Source organism: Sinocyclocheilus grahami, unplaced genomic scaffold, assembly GCF_001515645.1.
Source record: "Sinocyclocheilus grahami isolate Dianchi unplaced genomic scaffold, SAMN03320097.WGS_v1.1 scaffold31.1, whole genome shotgun sequence".
Classification (NCBI taxonomy): domain Eukaryota; kingdom Metazoa; phylum Chordata; class Actinopteri; order Cypriniformes; family Cyprinidae; genus Sinocyclocheilus; species Sinocyclocheilus grahami.
In genome coordinates this window covers 4,311,633-4,335,618 of record NW_015505210.1, presented here as the reverse complement: position 1 = coordinate 4,335,618, position 23,986 = coordinate 4,311,633, and the positions used below count along the sequence as shown (strand labels likewise).

Sequence of the window (23,986 nt, the reverse complement as noted above, 5' to 3'; positions counted from 1 at the left end):
TCTCCCTGATAATTTGTTGTCACATTTGCAAAATTTCAACAAGATTTTGCAGGCAATCAAATTATATTTTCCATTTTCAATAGCTGAGGGATGTATGATACACAGCTCACACAGAAGTCACCTGTGAATCTGCATGATCAACTTGAACACAAGTGAAATCGCATAGATTCCTCTTGAAATCACTGGATTTTGCCTGCGAAATTTCGCCGAGCAGCGGTAAATGTGATCGCAACATAAAGAGCTTTGCAGGTGTACCGGAACAGAGAACTCTTCTATAAAACACTATGAAATATAGATCAGGAGGCCTAGTTTATTACTCAGTGAAACGACACCACCAAATATTACTTTTAAAAGCACTTTGTTGTGCTGCCTTTACATGGACAGTGGTATCTTAAGACTTTGCTAACATCAAGTTTATAACACAAAAGAGACCACAATGAACAAGAAGAAAGAAACAGCAAACAACAATGTACATAAGGTTACAGACTAATGCCAAACCACTGATCCTATCCATGCACCAGTAAGGCAACCTACATTGTCTTATCTTTTAATTCTTCTGTATAAAGTTATAGTTTAATTGTACTATGAGCTCTATTACTCCTAATTCTACAGCTTTTGCTTGGATTGCTGCTATCATATTTGTAATCAGAGTCTAGAGGGTGGAAGGGTTCGGTTAAACACCCCCTCTCACACACATTTTGCAATGTAGCTTGTTATTCATCTACTTACATTCCACAAAACATTTGCGTCTGCAAACAAAGCACATTTGTTTGGGACTATTCCATTAACTAATTCTGTGCAGCACTCCTAGTGCCTGATATGAATTAAAAGCTTCATGGTTTACAATGATAAAATATATAAATTTCAAAAGTTTTTTGTAAGGTTTGATTAATTTTTTTAATCTATTCTCTGGAAAGAAATACTGAACGGATTGGCTCATTTTAAAGGCTGGAACAGTGGCTGTGTGTATGCGGTGTGTGTGTGTGTGTGTGTGTGGGTGCAGATGTATTGCCTCACAAATCTTTAGTTTTAATGAGTGTGACTAAAGGCTTGTCATCAGGGCTGTAATCTTCATAACTGATGGGAGTCGCATCATACATTGCTGGTCTGGATTTCTTCCCAAACCTGTAACACACACAAAGGAATTGGACATTTTTGTTGTTGAATAGTTGTTTGATCTCATGAGCCTAATAGCCTGCAATGACCCGGTTTGACCAGTGTGGCGCTGTTGTACATGAACGCCACCACAAAGTCGTTATTACGAGTGGGAAACTCGAAATTTTCTTTAAGCCCAGAGTTTCCGAGTTGCGGGCGTGTCAATGAGAAACATGGCGGAATCGATGGATGCAACGTCTGTAGTTGACGGTAAATTTTTGTTTAAATTGATAGTTTAGTTTTAGTCTTATAAACTTAAATTGGTCATGTTATTGTTACGCAGCTGAAATCCAAGTAAAAATATGCAGACCCTGTTGTATTTTCTTGTCATTTATTAAAAGAAGGTACACCGCCATCTTGTGCCGACTAAACTGACTTGAATGCACCTGACGTCGTAATTACGACTTGTCAACTCGTAAGTACGAACGTCCCAGGAGGACTTGAATGTAGCAGAAGTGCAAACGAAACCAAACCAGTAGAGTGTAGGAAAATTTTAAGAAACTACAAACAAAAAAATGCTGTCATGTTTAAATCCCCCGATATACTCGCGGCACAGGTCGCTTCACTTCACTTAAGGGTTAAAAGAAGTTTGCTATATGCAAGAAGTGGTTTACTGTGGTTTACCCAGCGCTGCTGCGAGCAGGGTTTAGATGAATATGCAAATATGTGCTGCACATTTTTCTCTCAGAAACGAAATAAACACACAACAAAAATGAAAGCGGTGAGAAAACAGCTGTTAAGAAAGCATCTAATCATAGTGATGTGGATAAGTTTGCACCAGTTCTGCAACTGGCACTCCAGTAAAGTCACATCACGTTTATATATTTGTATAACACTTTATGCAATAGACTACTTTAAAGCAAGCAGCTTTACAGTATTAAACATGAGAAACAGTGTCAGTGTCGATTTCAGTTAGAATTACAACTTTTATTTTCTGCTATAAAGCAGCTCTATATGTATATGAATGTATAGAATATGTATAATTCAATATTTAAACGAACTGCAAAAGCTGAATAATCGATCAAAGCCTAATGATTAATCTGTGAAAGAATCGAATCGTTCCAATAAATCTTAGATTAATTGATTATCAAAGCAATCATTTGTTGCAGCCAATTCTGTCATTAATTACTCCCCCTCATGTTATTCCAAACCCGTGAGACCTTCGTTCATCACACAAATTAAGATATTTTTGATGAAATCCGAGAGTTTTCTGACCCTGCATTGACAGCAAGGGAGCTACTACGGTCAAGGCACAGAATCGTAGTAAGGACATCCATAAAATAGTCCATGTGACATCAATGGTTCAAGCTTAATTTTATGAAGCTATGAGAATACTTTTTGTGTGCAAAGAAAACAAAAATAACGACTTTATTTAACAATTTCTTCTCTTCCCTGTCAGTCTGCGATGTGCGTCCTTGTTACCTTTCTGGGCCTTGAACATGTCAGTTGCGATGCTGTCAATGTAGGGTCAGAAAGCTCTTGGATATTGCCAAAAATGTCTTAATTTGTGTTCCGAAGATAAACGAAGGCCTTACGGGTTTGGAAGTACATGAGGGCAAGTAATTATGGGTGAACTGTCTCTTTAAGTTGTATTAGAAAGAGCAGACTGAACATTCTTTAAAAATATCTTCTTTTGCGTTTTACAGTTGAAAACATAAAAAAGGGCATATAAACACAATATATCGCGTCCTTGTTACCTTTCTGGGCCTTGAACATGTCAGTTGCGATGCTGTCAATGTAGGGTCAGAAAGCTCTTGGATATTGCCAAAAATGTCTTAATTTGTGTTCCGAAGATAAACGAAGGCCTTACGGGTTTGGAAGTACATGAGGACAAGTAATTATGGGTGAACTGTCTCTTTAAGTTGTATTAGAAAGAGCAGACTGAACATCCTTTAAAAATATCTTCTTTTGCGTTTTACAGTTGAAAACATAAAAAAGGGCATATAAACACAATATATTACCTCGCGTGGCGAATAGAGGCGATGGCGTTGCTGAAATCACTGTCGATACTGCGGCAGTTGTAAAACTCCTGGTAGGTGTGACGGGAGGAGCCCTGGTACTCGATACGGCTGATGCGACAGATGCCAACGATGAGGATGATGAGCATCAAGACAAAAGCCACACACAGAGCACCGATGATTATGTACAGAGAGTGACGTGGCATGTTGGTCAGCGAGTCGACCGGCTGAGCCATCTTCCACTGCAGATCTGAGAGAAAATGAAGAGAGAAAAGGAAGTGTGAATGGGTGTCTTCTTGAGAAAAACTTGACCTATGCTATGTGGTTGCTAAGGACTTCTGTTATAAAGTTGCTAGGGTGTTCTGGATGGGGCATTGCTAGGGGGTTCTGGGTGACTGGGTGCAGATCCTTACATTTACAACAGCAGTCTAGCTGATGAAATGCTTTAATAACAGCCACAGACCAAGCGTCATCTAGCAAGGTCATACACACTCCCATTAACACAGTGGGATATTCCTGAGAATCTCTGAATGGCCAGTTATTTCAGAAAGTCACATGGCTCCGCCTCCTCACACGTTACAGTCATGCTGTTCCTCCCTGCTGCCACAATGATGTGAGCTGGCGGAACGTGAGGAGGTTCACAGGAAGCTAATGGTGCCGAGTCACAGCTGCCATAAAAGGCAGGAGCACGTCACTCCTCAGAGGACCCCTGTACACATAACAATGTCCTTGAGGCCTAAGTCGTCACGGAAAAATGACTGAACTGCCACAAGCAAAGCAAGAACACAGCGTCCCTTTAAGGCGCTGCCCCCATGGATGATTTAAAATCATATTTGTGTTTTGTTATAAATAAAAGAAGTATAAATCATTTACGAGTATGCAATAACTACGTAGTGGTTGTAGTTAGGAAGTCTGGCGTAAACTCACGGATCTCACAGCTTCCGCCGACCCAGCCAGAGGGGCAGTGACAGGTGTAGCCGTTTGATTGGTCGATGCAGGTGCCGCCATGGTGACATGGGTTGCTCTCACACTCATTGATGTCAACCTCACAGTTCTCACCTACAAAGAGACAAAAAGGCAGAATACAGACCTACTATCAACATTCTGCTCAAAATACACAATGGCTATGTTTGGAATGCATACTAGTCTAATAGATACTGCATAATGTGAAGTAAAACAATACAAGAGCAAGTTATCTTAAAAATGAAAAATATATTTTGCATGTTTAATCCAACTTGAGCAAAAAATATTATAATGGCTGTCTGATCAAATGGTGGAAATTGATAGTCAATCTGAAAGCAATGCATTGTGTGATATTGTGAAGTGTGCCATATTCCGCACTTACAGTACATTGGCAAATATATTAAGTTAGGGATTTTCCAACTGGAGTCCATGAAAAGGTTTACAGAAAACAGAGTAAAAAAAAACAAAAGAAGGTAAAATTAAATAATAATGAAAAAAAGATTACAGAAAATAAAAAGTGGATTATAACATTTTTATTAAAATAAATCTAACAGTATGGTACTATAGGCAAAAAAGGTAAAATAAATAAATAAATATACTGTATATATACCATTACACAAAAGAAAAGCTGATTACAATCAAAAATAAATAAAAAGATAATGAAAATAAATAAATACATACTCCAACTAACTTACAGTACTACAGGTCAAAAAAAGTATCTTAATGCTCTTATCTATATTTGCTAAATATTTACCTAATTATTAGAAACCAAATATTTATCAAACAATATTTTACACAATAGATATAAATCGGGACTTTATACATGAAAATATATAGCTGCCTTTTAAAATCCTTGTCCCTTTGCACAAGTATGATCATATTTAGAGGTGTGTGGATTCTAATGGATTTAAAATCCCTATATTAGAAGTTGTAGTATGGTAATATGTTTTTCCGAACCCAGCCAAATACACAAATCTTTCATACAAATATAACAAACACTAATATTCACCCGTATATCCTGGAGGACACACACAGGATGCGTTTCTCCCTCCACTCTCACAGCGTCCTCCATTCTGGCACCTGAGCCTCAGACAGGGGTCCTTATATATCTCACAGTGCTTACCTGAAATAACCCACAACACATTAATCACGTGTCCTTTTTACTGACGTTTTTAACTCCAAGTGCATGAAACGCACCTGTGAACTGTGGGGCACAGATGCACTCGTAGGCATTGATCAGGTCTCTGCATGTGGCGTAATTCTGACAGGGAGCAGACAAGCATTCATTATACTCCTCCTCACAGTACAGACCATGATAACCTAAGAGAGTAGATAGAAAAACACAAAATTATTGTCTGTAGCAATCAACAGCATGTCATAGATGTGGTCGATAGAGCTTAAGCTGTATTTCACCTTAAATGTTCCTAGAGAGCCACTAGAGAGCAGTGTTCAGTTTAGTTGGGGTTTACAGGATGAGGTCAGCAGGAGCAAACTGATGGCACAGATGACTGAGAAAAATGGTGTTCTCTGTATTGTGTATATACTGTATATATTGATCCATAGATATTGTCATTAAATGGCTCCATTTCTTTGTTCTGTTTCAAAGTTAAAAAATTGGAGTAAGGGATCTGTTTAAATCGCTAACCCCAAGTAAGAGCAATAGCAATAGTGATGCTAAAGATCAAAGTAAAAACACTGAACGCAGAGCATTTCAAAGTATACTGCATTTGATATTGTGCGCAAACACAATTCTCTGCAGAAAATGTGGTTACTTTACAAAGTGACTGCCAACTACTGGCCTGGTATCAATAATACAGCAATTTCAGTCGTTTCGCAGATCCATGTGAACGGTGATCATTCTGATAAAGAAATAATTTGTATACAAAATATTACTAATGCACATTTATTACAGCAATAAATAACATAACTATCTGTGAAAAAGTGCATAATGTTTAAAAACCAAATATAATTAAGTTGCTTAAAACAAAAAAGCATCATGCATAGTTTAATACAAAGGGGACGAAAGGCAATCACACAGAGTATGAGATGCAGTGGGATGGGAAAAAACCCCCGCCATAAAGTCCCGAAACATGTTTTTTAAAAGTTGAACTTATAATTTAATTTTACATGGCTTTCTAAACCATAGACTGTAAAAAAAGATGGACGACGCGTCTCCACTTCCTTCCACTATAGAAAAGTGAAGCCAAAGCATCTCAGTATGGCCGCTGTTGGAGCCAGAGTCAGCGCAGAAGAGATTTGTTTGGACCCAGAGTCTGCACAGTAGTGTCGTGGGGTGGAGCCGCGGTATCAAACTCCCACCCAAACTCCCACAGACCCAATCAACCATACCGACATGCCCCGTTTTTATAGCATCAAATTACTAGCTAAAATCAAACTTATCACAAAAACGAACAGTTGAACATATATCAGCATGATAACAACTACCTTAAATGACCAAAACCATAATTCGGAAAATTGTATTGGAGGTGTAATCATTTTTTTTATTTTGACTCAAGTCCCATTCGTTTACATGGAGAGGGCGAGGTTTATGACTTGTACTGCAGCCAGCCACCAGGGTCTGCAGCTTCACTTTTCAGGACATGCGAGGCACACCCGTTCTAAGCATGCGCCTCTTTTGCGTGAGACGCGAGTGCAATGTTGATAGATGTCCCTCTAGAAAATGTGCAAAATATGCATTCTGTGTGAACGGCTTGGTTTCAGTTTTGATTTAAACAACATCTTCTCTGCATTGATGTTCTCTTTTCCCACAATGTTTTGAATAAGCACCGCAGCATTGCCGCATCTAGAGGGTTCAACAGGATAGACTAACAAAAACATTAAAAAGCAATGACACATCAGTGTTTGAATGCAGCGTTTTTGCATTCAAATGTGGATTTTATTTTTAAGTTCGAGGAATAATCAAAATTCAAATTTTTATTTGACAGCCCTACTACCACCTTGTGAAAAAACGAATTAGTGCAAAAAAATTTTATGTGGTTAGAAAAATCAGGCTGTGATCGTGCAGTACATGCATATGATGATACTGAAATTTACGTAAACTCCATTTCATTGCGTGCTGGAACACAAATGCTTGACATATGCACACTAGAAAGCCTCATCCTCTTCCAGTGTCTGTGCTATTTCTCTCCAGGGTTGTTGATTGGATGTTGAGATGTGGGTGTGGCACTCAGAGATGAACGTGAGCTTGTAGGGTTGTGTTTAAATCGATAAATAGTCAAAAGGCACCCTGATAACCTAACAGAGAGAAAGAGACTAAGATGTGCAGTTTTGCATAAAGAAACCAGTTTGAGTCTGATGCAGTTCATTTGATCTGATCATTTCATAGGGCCTTAAAATTTAAATTTTTGTCATAAATTTCTGTTTAATATTTAAGTTTCATGTTTTCAATTAACTACACCTGCGTTTTGATGAATAAAATTGGAAAAATGGGAAAAAATGGAATCAAGAAAAATTTTAACAGAATTTGGAAAAAAATAAAGTACAATTTGGGAAAAAATGAAACGGATTTCATACGGCCCTATGGTTGTTGATTGGATGTTGAGATGTGGGTGTGGCACTCAGAGATGAACGTGAGCTTGTAGGGTTGTGTTTAAATCGATAAATAGTCAAAAATGTTGGTCACAATGCCAGAACTATTGGTTTTATACACAGATGAGTGACAAACTAAAGGAAAAACCCTGTATGAAGTGTCTTAGTAAGGTTGGGAAACCACTACTGCCAGAGCAGCTGCAATGCGCATTGGCATTCTGTAAATCTCTGGAAACTATTGGATGGATGCAGCACCACAGTATTCCCTTATTTGGCATTTCAACGATGATGATTATGGAGAACCTTGAAAATCGAAATGTGTTCAACTGGGATAGAGTAAACTTTGGCCTTTTTTGGGGCTTTTACTCTGCAAACATCACTAATTAGTATCCCAGGCTGAGAATGCTGCCATTAAATCATTTGATCATTTGTTTCGCTGAGGATCATTTTGTGTTTACTGAGTGTGCAAATCTCAGCAATCCCACCGGAACAGGCATTTGTCGTCAGAAGTGTCATCTTCATAGCACCATCACATTGAGCATTACTTGCAATCCCACCGGAGAACGTTTAGGTCCCATCGGAGCGGGGTGATATCAGTGGATAGACTGATCCGGCTGCACAGCTGGTGCAGTCACACTTCATAGACAATGATGTCTGAGCACGCAATACACAGGAGGCAATTGCCATAGCAACCAGACATAGTTGGAGGGAATGCAAGGGAGAGACACAGCTATGAGCGGAGGCCAACGAGATCCTCACCTGGTACACACAGACACCTATAACTAGTGCCGATGCTGCGGCAGATGCCGTGAGCGCATGGGTTGAGGGCACAGAAGTCCACAAGCTGGGCACAGGTGGGTCCGGTGAAACCTGCAGGACAGGTGCAGCTGAAGCCCAAACCAGCACCCTGTGGGTAGCAGCTGGCATTATTGTGGCAGGGCCCAGAAGCACAGGGATCAATCTTCTGCTCGCACATGGCACCCTGATAACCTAACAGAGAGAAAGAGACTAAGATGTGCAGTATTGCATAAAGAAACCAGTTTGAGTCTGATGCAGTTCATTTGATCTGATCATTTCATAGGGCCTTAAAAATTTTAATTGTTGTCATAAATTTCTGTTTAATATTTAAGTTTCATGTTTTCAATTAATTACACCTGCGTTTTGATGAATACAATTGGAAAAATGGGAAAAAATGGAATCAAGAAAAATTTTAACAGAATTTGGAAAAAAATTAAGTACAATTTGGGAAAAAATGAAACGGATTTCATACGGCCCTATGGTTGTTGATTGGATGTTGAGATGTGGGTGTGGCACTCAGAGATGAACGTGAGCTTGTAGGGTTGTGTTTAAATCGATAAATAGTCAAAGATTTTGGTCACAATGCCAGAACTATTGGTTTTATACACAGATGAGTGACAAACTAAAGGAAAAACCCTGTATGAAGTGTCTTAGTAAGGTTGGGAAACCACTACTGCCAGAGCAGCTGCAATGCACATTGGCATTCTGTAAATCTCTGGAAACTATTGGATGGATGCAGCACCACAGTATTCCCTTATTTGGCATTTCAACAATGATGATTATGGAGAACCTTGAAAATCGAAATGTGTTCAACTGGGTTGAGATCAGGTGGATTTTTCCTTTTGCATTTATCAGCTGTTTGCTAAAAAAACAGAATTCTGCAGTTGGCCAAAGCAGGCTGGCTGCTTTTCTTACAACACCACGAATTAACATCATTTATGCCCTCCTTTGTTCTCCATATAATCCTCTTACAAAAATGGACGGAACGGTAAACAGTGTTTGTTTGTGTGTGTTTGCATGACTTCCACTAGACATTAACAGATATGCCTTGCAATCAGCATGTCCATGACAGCATTTCTTAAAAAGGCACAGGTTTTTCTTCTGGAAGGCTTTAAATAACAGGCTCAAAATAATCTTCATTTACATGATCAAAGGCACAAATCCCCGACCTTCAATGTCTCTTGCTCAACCTTTATTTTGTTCTTCCTTCTCATTTTCTTCCCCTGCCTTATCTTTCCATTTAAAGCATCGTTAGAGCATTAAAGCTCTGTGCTTTGCCCAAGGTTAATCTCCATTATTCACAAAAACAGACACAAGACAGCACATGCATACACACAATTCATAAGGACATTGCTTCTTGCTAGATTCCTGTTATGCAAATACTCAGAGCTATTTCATGTTAATATTTTGAATGTATTTCAATTAATAAAAGCACATTGTAGGTGGTTTTTAATGTCTTTAATATAAAGCTTTGATGTTTATGTAGAACTAACTAGGGAAAGGGAATTTTACAGCAAAACTAATACTAAATGCCATTCTTCTGATCTTTCTATTCATCAAAAACAAGTAATTACATTTGTGCAAAACTGATAGACTCCCTTGTCATTTATTTGTTTATGTTTTTGTTATGGTCTGTTGTTAATATTATTGTTGCAGCTGCTATGCTGTGTTTTTTACTGTTGTGATATGAAGATGAAATTAAATAAAAACTGAAGCAAAACATTAAATAAACATCAGTTCTGAATATTAGTTAAAGGACATAGAAACATACAAATAATTGACAACTATATTGGTTAGGAGAAATTACCAAAAATCATCACAACTATTTTCATAATTGATAATAATAATAAATGTTTCTTGAGCAGCCAATAAAGTCTGGAGTTATGATGCTGAAAATTCAGCTTTGATCACAGGAATAAATTACATTTTACAATATATTCTAATAGAAAACAGTTATTCTAAACTGCAATAATATTTCACAATAGTACTGTCTTTATTGTGTTTTTGATTAAAATAAATGAAGCCCTGGTGAGCATAAAATGCATTTATTTAACATATATTATATTATTATTATCTGACTTTTCATATATATTATAATCTAAACTTACATAGCCACCACAGTGAACTATTAAAAAGAAGGGGGAAAAAAAGAAACAAATGTATAGGCAGTGAAAGCTTGGTGTTTCAGGTGAAAAATTACATTTTAAAAGGTTTATTTTTCCTATATAACCTAAATAACTCATTGATGAATAGGCCTATGCAAATGTGATATTCAAGTCAAAACACAAATAATGCAACTAAGGCTACGTTTACACGACAACGGTGTAGTCAAAAACGGAAACGTTTTTCCCTTGCGTTTTTAAAAAGTTTCACGTATACACGACAACGTTTTCAAAACGATCCGAGTTTACACATATCTGCCGAAAACAGCCAAAAACGCTGTATTACGTATGCCAGGCCAGTAGTTGGCGCTGTCACCTTGTTAGTAAACAGTACCTGTAGGGAAGTGACGATTATATGACGTATACGATGTGTCTCCGCGGTTAGTTGTAATATCGGTGAAGTAAATCCACACTTAGCAAACGCTTGAGCAGCAACAACAGTACCATGTACTCCGCCAATGTTTTGTATGTTTGTTCGCGCTTGCCTTTACCAAATCAGCATGTACTGCGCATGTCTGCATACCTAACACGTACTACGCACGTGCATGACGTCACCGTTTTCAAAGATTCCCGTATTGGGTGTTAACACGGAAACGATAACGGTGCCATTTTTCAAAAACGTATATGCGTTTTCAGTCCTCAAAATGCCGTTGTCGTGTAAACGAAAAGTCAAAACGTGTAAAAAGTTTCCAGTTTTTGGCTGAAAACGTTGTCATGTAAACGGCCCCTAAGATCAAAATCCTGTTAATTCTATCATAGTAATTCAGCCAGGGGACGCACATGTCCTGACACAGATTCCTGAGAATGACTCAAACACACACAAGCTCACACACCTGGCTGGCAGGTACAGGTGTAGTTTTGTCCTTCATCTCTCTGTCTGAGGTCAGTACAGGTGCCGTTGTTCTCGCAGGGCTTCAGGTGGCATGCGTCAAACTCCTCACAGAAGATCCCAGAATACCCATCATCACACTGGCAGTAAAATGTGTCCTGTGATTCACATTTAAACACAAATCATCAAATGTTCACAGAAACTCTGGACAGAAAGCACACAAACATAACTATTATATCAACACTTTGGAAAGAAAAGCAGCACAGATCCAGGGTTGTAATACTGGTCCTTTAAGTTCTCCAAAAAGAGAAAATATGAGAACAAATAACACTTATTATGATCTGAGGTCATTACCACAGAGGACTGGGTGATGCATTTTCCTTTCCCAGAGCATTGTGGGTCGCTGAATCCAATGCCGGGCTCCATACAGTTATTGGTTTTTACATTGAGATGCAGCCTCAAAGTGACCTCCGGACCAGAGGGTGCACCAATGTGCAGCACACCTACATAGAGAGAGATAAACAAAAAAGTCCATAGTTGTAATAGAGTATTTACAAATAATAAAAGAGTAACTTTTGTTTTTTCAAAGAAAGTGTGAGTTTAGCCACTGGAGTGCTTGCTAGGGTGTTGCTATGCAGGTGCTAATGTGTTCTGATGGTTTTTAGCTTGCTTGGCTGTTGTGTTTTATGTCTTCGGTTAGTTATTTAAAGCAAATCCATGTCATAAAATGTTAATAATATTGTGGATATTTTTTTTACACAACTATAAACCTACAAAACACAATTTCCTTTTAGGCTCAGATCCTGATATTTTATAACATCTGCTACGACAACAACAGTGTCTTCTTTCTCCCTCTCAGACATAAACAGGCATATGCACACACACACACACACACACACACACACACACACACTCACACACACACACAGCAATGCCTCAAGGATAGACATTGTTTGGCTCACAGAACCAGACAGGGTCAAATAAAAGACTCATCAATGTGTCTGGAAGAATTCTGAATTGCAAACAAGTTGGAAACAGACATTACGCACAAGGATGTTTCAAAGGCAAAGTCCCAATTTGAAGCAAATCATTTCTCATACTGTGTGTGTGTATATATATACTCAGTATAAGAAATTATTTGATTCAAAAATTGGGATATATATATACAGGTGCATCTCAATAAATTAGAATGTCGTGGAAAAGTTCATTTATTTCAGTAATTCAACTCAAATTGTGAAACTCGTGTATTAAATAAATTCAATGCACACAGACTGAAGTAGTTTAATTGTGATGATTTTGGCTCACATTTAACAAAAACCCACCAATTGTTGCAGGCACATACATATGTTTGAAAACACACACTTACTGATGAAGTAATTTTGTCCGAATGGCAGGGACTGGTCAGGGAGCACCAGGCCATCTGAGCTCTGCTGAAACCACATGATTGTACCATCTGCAACAGAGCACTGCTCATAACCAGCCTCACCTACACGCCACAGCACAGCGGAGCCACTTACATTACCCACCAACCTACACACACACACACACACACACACACAGATCTCATCAAAATAAGTCACATGCCAGTATGTCAATAAACTAAAGTCAGGAAAATTATGTAGCAAACTGTACAATGGGAACAACATAATAACAAGATATGTTTTGACTTTTATTCTTCCATAAATGTGAGGGCCTAATACATTTTATTTTATATATTATATTATGTTTTAATATAGTAATATTTTATTAATAAGCTTTATTAATAATTGATTACATTAAATATTTATTATAATATAGAAATCATATTCAATGTATAATTGTCAAAAATGTACTATATTAAAGCTTTTTAAATAATTCATATGAACAAAAATATAGATTTATCTGTCATGTTGGCCAAAAATCCTATGAAAAGTACTTTGAAATGACATGGTAAAATTGTCAATGTATTCCAAGAGTGTGGCTGTGGTTTAAATGTATAATGAATGTAAACTGTATAATTTATGTATATATTATGTTTTAATATAGTCATATTTAAGTTGTTAGTTTATTACATTAAATATTTATTAATATATAAATAATATAAAATGTATTCTATCCAATAATTTACTATACTAAAGTTTTACAACATATATATATATATATATACGCACACCTGCTCACCTGCTGATCCTCCCACAGTATCTCCACCACTTTCTGACCCGGTTTGGGTCGCCACGGCTCCAGTGTGGGCGGAGCTTGAGTAGTGGTGGGGACTGTGGTTGGCTGAAACACTTGAGTGGTGGTCGCAGGTGTGGCGGGTGTGGCGGGCGTGGCATGTTCCGGTACAAGGCTCTCGGCGAGGTCCCAGGTGGACTCGGACAGGTCAAAGGTCAAAGTAGGCAGGTCACACCCGACCCCGCTGTAACCCTCACTGCACTCGCACACAAACCCATCCCCCTCACCGTCCTGGCTACAGTTGCCATGGAGACAGGGGCTGCTGGCGCATGGATCTGCAAAAAACTGCACCCGATAAAAACAACAAGAATGAGAGATGAAAACTGCATCATATTATCAAACATTTTAAATTGCTCCAGTCACATAAAACAGCAGCGAACGATCCAGCTTTCTTTTCAGGCAAGCATCTATCGACTAACAATCACTTGGCCTGAAGAATGAGAACTGAGAGCAATTAATATACTGAAAGCACAGACAAGCACCATTATAAATATGAACAATAGCAATTGAGCCGCCCCGCTCTGGAACACCTGCACCAAAATCTACAGTGCTAATCCCTTTATTTTACAATTATGTAGTGATATTGATCCAATTACTCTAATTATGCTCCATTTCCTTTGGCAGGGGCACGCCTTCTTCTCAAGAGATAAAGTAGGACTTATATGTGCCATATTTGTGCATGTGTTCATCTGTAAGCTGTTTATACTCCATACTGTGTGTGCAGGCAATACATAAGTATTCTAAAATAAAATGCTTCTACTGGAGAATAGATGATATCAAGGATAATCAACAACATATGACCGCTGAGTTAAAATAGCTTCTCCTTTTATATATGGATTTCTCTGTAGTACTGAATCAATTGAATCAACATTATCAGGCCCAAAATAACAAATACATGTTAGTAATTACTGTAAAATGTACAAACTATCATTCATTGAGAAAAACATGCCTGTGGCAAAATTAAATTATGTTGCTTTTTGCATGTTTTGTGTCACATTAAAAGTGAAATGTCAGATGAGTGGTGCTAAAAGCATGTTCAGGTTTATCTGAGACAGACAGAAGTGAATCTGGCAATGCTTTATTACAATGTTGCATGTATTCTGAAATTAAGTGGCGCTGAATGGTTAATGCTCTGATGCATTTGAAATTCTACATTAAACCTGACCTTAAACCTAACCGATAGTTTCAACAAAAGCAAACCTGAGATAAAAACACATGTGCTGATGCAACCATGCCATGTTAGCTTGCTTCCACAAGTCTTTGAGTTCTTTTATTGTGATTTGTGTTTCACAGAACTCGTACCCGAGTGCTTTGTTTCACAAAACTAATGCTTGTACCAGGTGCGCTAACAAGCAAGTTTACTACATCAGAAAAGCCTTACATATGGAGCTGGTTATGTAACACAAATGTCAAAATGTTTTAGTTTACAAATCATGCAATACGGTAAAAGTGTTTTGAAATCATGAAACTGCACAAAAGTACATCTTTATTAATCAATAATCTGCCATCATGATTTGTGTGAAAAGGAATGAACATTTATGTTGTTTTACTGCTACTAGTGATCATTTCAGAAACTGCAGTGAAATGCATGTAGAGGTCTGTAGAGGTATGTTTTCATATGAGTCCGGGTTGAAAATTCATCAACTGTAAACAATTATGGTGTAAATAAAGTGCAACTAAGCCCTTGCAGGCTGCAGAGAACATGAGCTGTCATATCCTTCTTCACATCTGTCCCTCGAGCCCCGTTGTTAAGCTAATCAACTTACTGGCAATCACAGAGGCACATCTGAAGTGCACTACAGTACTTCCACTGCACATGTTGAGGGCTACATCTTAGAGGCTCTCCTTGACCTCACCAGCCACATTTGCATTTTCACATCAGATGAAAAAAAAAAACATACTGTGTTTTTAAATGTTGTTGTAAATGAATCTGCAGCGTCACTGTTCATCAAGTCCACCTGAGCTTTGACACCTGCAGCAGTTGATTCATTAATTTTTTTAATATGTATAAACAGGTAAAGACACATATCAATCAATATGAAGCATTCAATTTTGGTCAGTACCGGTAATGAAATGATACATTGTGTTCATAACAAAACTCAGATTTATTAAAAAAATTATGCTATTTGTAAAACTAATGGATAGTGGGGCAGGTTTTATCCCATGAATCAAGAATCAGTGAGTTTTTTTTTCTGCTGCTCTAAATCTGTGGTCCTCAATGGGTGGGTTGTGACCAAAAATTGGGTCATGGTTCTCTTCTTATAACTAACCTAAATACACATAATTCTATAACCATATAATCATGCACTGCTAGGATTTTTCATGCTCAAGTTGCTCATGTTAATATTGATTTACCATTTGTGAATAAATTACTATCCATTTGATTTGAAAGAGTTTTCAGTTGACCTTCAATAGTATGGAAAAATACTATGGAAGTCAATGGCTACCTTCTTTTGTGTTCAACAGAAGAAAGAAACTCATACAGGTTTAGAACAAATGAGGTTGAGTAAACGATGACAGAATTTTCATTTTTTTGGTTGAACTAACTCTTTAAGGGATTTTTTATTTATCTTGAAACTAACTATTTAGATATCTTCTTATAAGCCATCCAATGTATTATTATGAATCTGGGTCCTAAAGAACTCATTTACAGGATCTCTCCCTGCATCACAGTCTACTGATGGAGAATATTAAAAAGACCAGGAGGCCTACAATGAGAGAAAGGTAGGGCGGCTGAAAAAGAAAGCAGAAATTGTGTGGGGAGAAGAAAAGGTCATGGGTGAGGAAAAGACCTTCAAAGTGCGAAGCAATGGATGAAGCGTTTACAGTATCAATCTCTCACAATTCCCAACTCAAGATTTCTCACCAGACCTGCTCTCACCGACATTAACACATCCCTGACCTTTGGCTTCTTCAATCTGATTTTAACAGAGAGCCTCCTCTAATGTGAAGAGCTGTGGACTGCTTTCAACCCAAGATATTTACCCTATAGAGACAATGCTTCATTTTCTTTCACTGTGATTGAAGAAAGTATTTCAAAAACCTTTCAAAACCCCAAAAGGTTAGCTACACGTCATCTTGCAGCAAAGATCTTCACTTATTCTCTTTCCCTAATTTTAAAGGTCAAATTGCTACTAAATCATGCTGAAATGTCTCCTCGGACGTGAATAACAACTCGTGGTCGCAAACTTGAAAAGGGTGAGCTTGTCTTCCTTATTCATATTGTGATTTAAAACAGAAGTTTTATGATTGAGTTCAAATTCTATGATTGCACATTTCTATGATATAATAAAGCACAACTGTACTAAAATAAATTCTCAAATGAATGCTGATTTATACATTTAACACTTTACTTAGATTACGTTAAAAATGGTTTTATTAAGAAAATGCATAAGACTGTTTATTTTGTATTTAGTATTTTTATTATTTAGATTGCACCCTGGACCACAAAACCAGTCAAGTAGCACGGGTATAATATATAATAGCCAACAATACATTGTATGGTTCAAAATTATCGATTTTTCTTTTATGCCAATAATCATTAGGATATTAAGTAAAGATCATGTTCCATGAAGATATTTTGTAAATTTTCTATGGTACATTTATCAAAACGTAATTTTTGATTAGTAATATGCATTGCTAAGAACTTCATTTGAACAACTTTAAAGGTGATTTTCTCAATATTTAGATTTTGTTGCACCCTCAGATTCCAGATTTTCAAATATTTGTATCTCGGCCAAATATTGTCCTATCCTAACAAACCGTACATCAATGTAAAACGTCTCAGGTTACGTATGTAACCCTAGTTCCTCGAGGGAACGAGACGCTGCGTCGAGAACACTAGGGGAATGCCTTCAGTGACCCACGCTCTGAATCACATGTGAAATCAGTCCAATAGCTGAGGCGTTCCCCTAGTGTTCTCGACGCAGCTCGAGTTCCTGAAGAGGAACTTATTTATTAGGACTGGTTTTTGACACAAATTGCGCGATTCGATTCAATTCTCATTCACAAGCTTTCGATTCAATTCAATATCGATTATTTTGGATATATATCAGGTACGGTACTTGCCAAATTTTCTCAAGAAAAAAAATCTCTCAACTAATGCTGTAAAATATACACGACATGAGAGTCATTTGGTATACATTACTATAATATTGAAGGTTAAAATTGACTGATTTGTAAGCTATAGCCTACAACTGCTAAAATTTCACTTAATGAAGTTTTTAAAATAATAAAGTTGCATAATAATATTTTTACTTCAATTCATTTTTTTTTTATTATAAACATTTAAATGGTGGCTGTCATAAAAAAAATTGATGGATTTATTCAAACATAAATTAAACATAAGAACAGTAAAAAAAATATAATATGTTATATTGTGCATATATTTAGCAACATGAGCTAATAAGTTTATGGTCACCGAATATGTTTGTTTCTGAGGTAAATGTGATGTTAAGTGACATATTGTTTACAAGCCGTTATATCGGTGTCTTTGCGTGGCTGAAACACTGATTGAGCGATTATATGAGACAGGATACGGATTGTAAAGTTGTACTCTTTCTTTTAACTTACCTTCGGATGTTTAGACATGTGTATTTTGTGCTGAAACTGGTATTAATGTGGAGGAGATGATCAGCTCACGTGCGCCTCGCGCTGCCGCGTCTGTTGAACTGAGGCGCTACAGCGATCTGTCCCTCCACATTAGCAGCACCAAAACTGCATTTATTGTTTAAATACTGAAATACAATGGATGGACAGAATTTGAAATCTGAGACTTTGCTTCATATTAAAAGCACCAAAGCACAATGCTTATTGCGATTTATTGGATGGGAAGTACCCTTCAGTGTTCCGTCCATTAACTCAAAACAGGCTAGACTAATCGATTCTTGGGATTTAAGAATCGATATCGTTCCGGAAAAAAGATAACCGATTAATATCGAGATATCGATATTTTTTTTACCCAGCCCTATTATTCATAAAGCTTTCAAAAAATTGACCGTTATGACTGGTTTTGTGGTCCAGGGTCACATTTAATGTATAATCATTTTCTATTCTTAACTGTTTTAATTCATTTTAAATAATTTTAATAAGTTTATAAATTCCTTGTTTTTATTGTTGTGATTGCTATTTTTTAACGATTATTTTAATCCCTTTTATTTAAAGTAGACTACTTTCAATTACCATTGTGTATGAAATGTGCTATATAAATAAACTTGCTTTGCCTAGTATTTATTTTTTATGAAAACACATGATTCTGTACATTTCTATGATATAAACCAAAATTGTACAAAAATGTCAAATTCCTATTGATTTTTATGCTTTTAAATTTTCACTTAGATTATTGTTAAAAAAAATGTTACAAATTGCATATTGGGAAAAAAATGTAAACTTTTTCAGGCATTTTGTTTGGTATTTATTTTTATTTACATTTTTTTTTTTTTTTTAGGATTCCATTTTGCATACCAGGATGAATATTGTGTGAAACCAGTTTATTGCTTACATGTGGCAGAGATCCAATGTTTTCAAAGCAGTGTAATCACTAAACATCTTTCAAATCCGGTTTGGTCCTTGATTTGGTATCCAGCCGTGCGACACATATATAGGTGGGACGTTATTCGGAGAGAAATGTGAGTGAGGTTGGAACATCTTGCACATGTGACACTTTTATTGTTGTTTATGCAAGTAATTACGTATTTGTGCCATACCTGTTGACCTGAACAGCATGCCACTTTCTCAAAAGCATAATCACAAATCCACTCAAAAAGAACAATGTGTCTGTCTGCACGTTTGTGTGTTCAGGAAAGAGCACAGAAAGAACAAAATGTTTCTAACACACAGACACACACACACACACACACTCACACTCACACACGCAGCTTGAAAACCCGTTGCCATCTGACTATTAATAGAGAAATGAGAGAGAGAGAGTGTGTGACAGCTCATCCCTCACCATTCAACTGTATAATGATTATGAATTAATGAATTCTCCAGTTTTCTTTGAGAAAAGGAATAGTTTTCATTTATGAAAGTGTCTTTCAAGCAACGTTTGCACTCATACTTTATGAATATCATCAAAGGCCAGGAATGAAATGGAAATGAAAGTGTGATTGGCTCATAGCCACTAAACATCAGAGGATGGCCTGAATGAATACTAACCAGTCTGCAGATGAAGGACACATGCAGTTAACAGAGAAATACAAATACTTGGAGTTGCATCAGAAAAAAAAATTGTTTACAGCAGCACTGGCCACAAAGGATTCATGTTTACTTACATTAAAGGTTGAACGAAATGAGATTCAACTCATTAGCGCTATCTGATGCAGAAGTGGAAAATCTTTCTCTGGGGTTTTAACGCAGAAGGCAATTTTATTCAGTGTCATGGCTACATAATAACACACGTAGATGCACTCAAAGCCAGACATCACTGGCAATGACATTTATTAATGCAGCACGTTCTGAAAGGCAGGTAGAAAGAGCAGATGTGCCACCAATTAACCAGCCAGATGAGGCCATATTAGTGCAGAAGAGCTGCTGAATTACAGATTCTGAGGCGAGACTAAATAGGCGAGATACATTTTCCCCATTCAGTGTCATTATAACAAATAGCTACTTTCCCAGAAGCTAGAATGTGAAATTCATCTTAACGTACTGGTAATGCATGTTGTTGGATCTGAATTCTGTTGAATTAGACTTGGCGTCTGTTTAATAGGATTTTCTAGAAACTACTCGTGTTTAACATTAGGAAGTAAGAAGCATGAGGAGGACGTTTAAGGGTTCGTTTACCTACAATGAAAAACCTGGATTTATTCATCCTGATGTATGGAAGCCCGTTTCTGCCACGGAATAAAAATAAAAAGGCAATTGCGACTTTTTGTCTCAGAATTGTGAGTTTACGTCTCGCATTTCTGATATTTTCTCAAACTTACGTGATATACACTTGCAAAATAGTTGCAAAGTCAGAATTGTGGGATATAAACAAGTAATTGTGAGAAAAAAAAACACTCACAATTGCGAGATATAAATGTGCAGTTATGACTTTTTCCCCATGCAATTCTGACTTCTTTTCTCATAATTGTGAGATATAAACTCGCAATTACGAGTTATGAAAAAAGTGTATATCGCACAATTCTGACTTTAACTCGCAATTGCTTTAATAATTATATTAGCAACAATATATAAAATCAAAATTCGGAGGAAAAAAGTTAGAATTGTGAGTTTATATCAAGCGGCAACCTCCCGCTCTCTCTCGTGAAGCCAACACGGAAGTGACTTAAACTGTAATTCATCGACTGGCCGCTAGAGGCTAGCTCCAAAAGGGAGTCAGTCCCATAGACTCCCCATGTTAAAATGCCCAACTTTACAGCAGAAAAAAACGTGTTTACAGCCCGGTTCAAAAAATTATTTTGGTCTATATACTGTAGCTAATTTTGCCCTTCATGACAACTGTGAGGGGGGTGAATTTTTTTATAACTCATCCGTTTAAATTATATTAAGCCTTAAAGTTCTGCATAATTAAGGGCGTGGCCACTTGAGTGACAGGTGGATTGGCGCTGCTGTCACCGCCGTCGAGCTAGGTGGGCATGGTTTCAGCAACCAGCTCCCGCCTTTTTGCCCATTTTCGATTTTCCGGGAGTGACACGCTGCCAAGATGGCGACGGCCGGCTCCGCCCACTTTGAGTTTCAAAAACCTCTTCAGGAACCTACGGGTGACGTCACGGACACTACATCCATGTTTTTATACAGTCTATGGTTTATATCTTGCAATTCGGACATTATACCACACAATTGCGACTTTATATCATGCAGTTCTGAGAAAAAATGTCAGAATTGCAAGATGTAAACTCGCAATTGTGAGAGAAAAAAGTCGCAATTACCTTTTTTAATTTTTTCAATTTCTGTATGATTTTATCTTCTGTGGATCACAAATGAAGCTGTTTATCAGAATGTCTAGGCTGCACTCTACCAAAAATGAGTGGTGATATATACTGTGAAGTATGGAGGCTCACACATGACATGCAGTAAAAATTTTAAATCGTGCGCAAAATATAATAATTTGTTCCCTTGTATTACTAAATTGTGTGCACAACATTACTAAATTGTGGCCATGTTTTAGTTGAATCAAATCGAGTGAAAAAATTATTATATTGTGTGCATGATTTACTTAAAACGAGGGAACGAGTTAGAAAGTTGTCTGCTCAATTTAGTAAAACGGTAATAAAAAGGTAATTGCAAATTTTTATTTCACAATTCTGATTTTTTTTCCTTACAATCGCAAGTTGACGTCTCGCAATTCTCGAACTTTTTTTCTTGAAATTACGTGATATACACTTGCAATTGCAAGAAAAAAAAATCAGAATTGTGGTATATAAACACAACTGTGAGAAAAAACGTCAGAATTGCCAGATGCAGTTGCGAAACGTGCAATTCTGACTTTTCTCATAATTGTGAGGTATAAACTCGCAATTACGAGTTATGAAGTCATACTTGCAAAATGAATCAAAAAGGTGACAGACTGAGAATGATTTCTGCTGTGTTTGTGTATCAATACACCGCACATACCGCAGATACACATATCTAACTGCAAGACAAACATTAATGCTGTGATCTTTACCTCTAACACACACACACACTCACACACACACTCAGAGCCGCCTCTCCTCTTCTCCTATCTGTTGCCACAGCAACGTACTGTAGCGCTCTCCTTCACATCTCACCGACAGCACAAGAGCTCCTGCAGACCTTTGACAGACACACGATTATGATCGTTTATTCACACCAACACGACTCTGCTCTCACCTCACAGTTCTGTCCAGTGAAGCCCTGTCCGCAGATGCAGGCATAAGCCCAGAAGTCAGTCTGCATCTGTGTGCTCGGACTCTCCTCCATCTCTCCCACCCTACTACAGACGCCTCCGTTCAGACAGGGTCTGCCCTCACAGGGGTCCGGCGGCGCGCTGGGGGCCTCGGTAGGGCCGGGGCTGGATGTCAGAGGGGTCCCGAGTCCATCCCTCACCCCGAGGATGAGGAGGAGAGGAAGTATGTAGCGCTGCATGAGAGCGGTGCAGATTTGGTTCTCTTTGCTCCTGCTCTGCATACGCTGCTGTGGAGAGCAGATCAATGGATTACAGTCGTTCGCTTGCGGCTGTGTGTGTGTGTGAGAGAGAGACAGAGGGAGGCGGTTTGCTGGACTGGAAGGTCTGAGTGTGTTTGAGGACGGGGGAGAGAGAGAAGTGGAGGGGAGTGACGGCTGGTGACGACACACACGCTCCTCCTCTCAGTGTATTTCAGTGTGTTTCTGCTGTGTCAGTGGAGCTGAAGCTCTGCAACAACAGTCAGACACCTGCACATTACACAGTCTCATCACTGAGAGTTTCTGGATGCATGTAATTATATCCATCTCATGGCTGAAAAATGGCATATATTGAAATTCTACATTATTTTGTTGGTATCACTTCAGGGTAGTGAACACATATACAGTATTTACTATTAATCAAGAGTTTTCCCTCAAAAAAACTATTATTTTTCTGCTTACTGATAGTAAGTAAGGTAGTTTTTGTAGTAGTTATGTGGTCCCACTTTATATTAGTTAAGGTGACCTTAACTACTACGTACTTACATTAAAAAAAAGTTAGGGACCGATTTGATGGTATGGGTAGGTTTAAGGGTGGGTTAAGGCATAATTATAAATGTAATTACAGAAATTGCAGATGCAATTACATGCAAAAGTATAATTTGAAACCATGTATGTAATAAGTGCATTGTATCAAGTTATTAATTTAAATGTAAGTACATAGTAGTTAAGGCCACCTAATGTAAAGTGGAACCAGTTTTGTTTAGGTATGGGGTATGATTAAGGGATCCAGAATATTAATAGTATTAATATGTGCTTTATAAGTTCTAATAAACAGTACCAAGATGCTAGTAAGCAACTAGTTAATTGTGAATAGTGTTCCCTTATCTAAAATGTGACCCACTTCACAATATGGCTCCATTACTTTGCTATCATTACTTAACATGAACTAAAAATGAAATATACCCCTGAAGCATTTATAAATCTCAGTTACTGGTAATGTTAGTTAATATCTGTTAATATTGTTTAATGGACCTAAGCTAACATAACCAAAAATGAACCGTTTAATAATGTTAACAAAGATTAATAAATACTGTAAAAATGTATTATCCATAGTTAACGTTATAATGCATTAAATAATAGGACCTTATTTGTTACCATTTTGACTACATGAATTTAAAATAAAGAAATCGTTTTAAGTTCTACAAGTAAATTTAGGAATCACAACACCGTAATGTACAGTATATCAAATTGATATTAATTTTGAGATTTGTTAAAAATTTTATTTT

At 37.4% G+C, this 23,986-nt stretch overlaps 1 pseudogene; it reads right to left on the bottom strand.

Moving 5' to 3' along the window:
* Positions 1–290: 290 nt before the first annotated feature.
* Positions 291–22,841, bottom strand: LOC107576195 (delta and Notch-like epidermal growth factor-related receptor; annotated as a pseudogene).
* Positions 22,842–23,986: the final 1,145 nt, after the last annotated feature.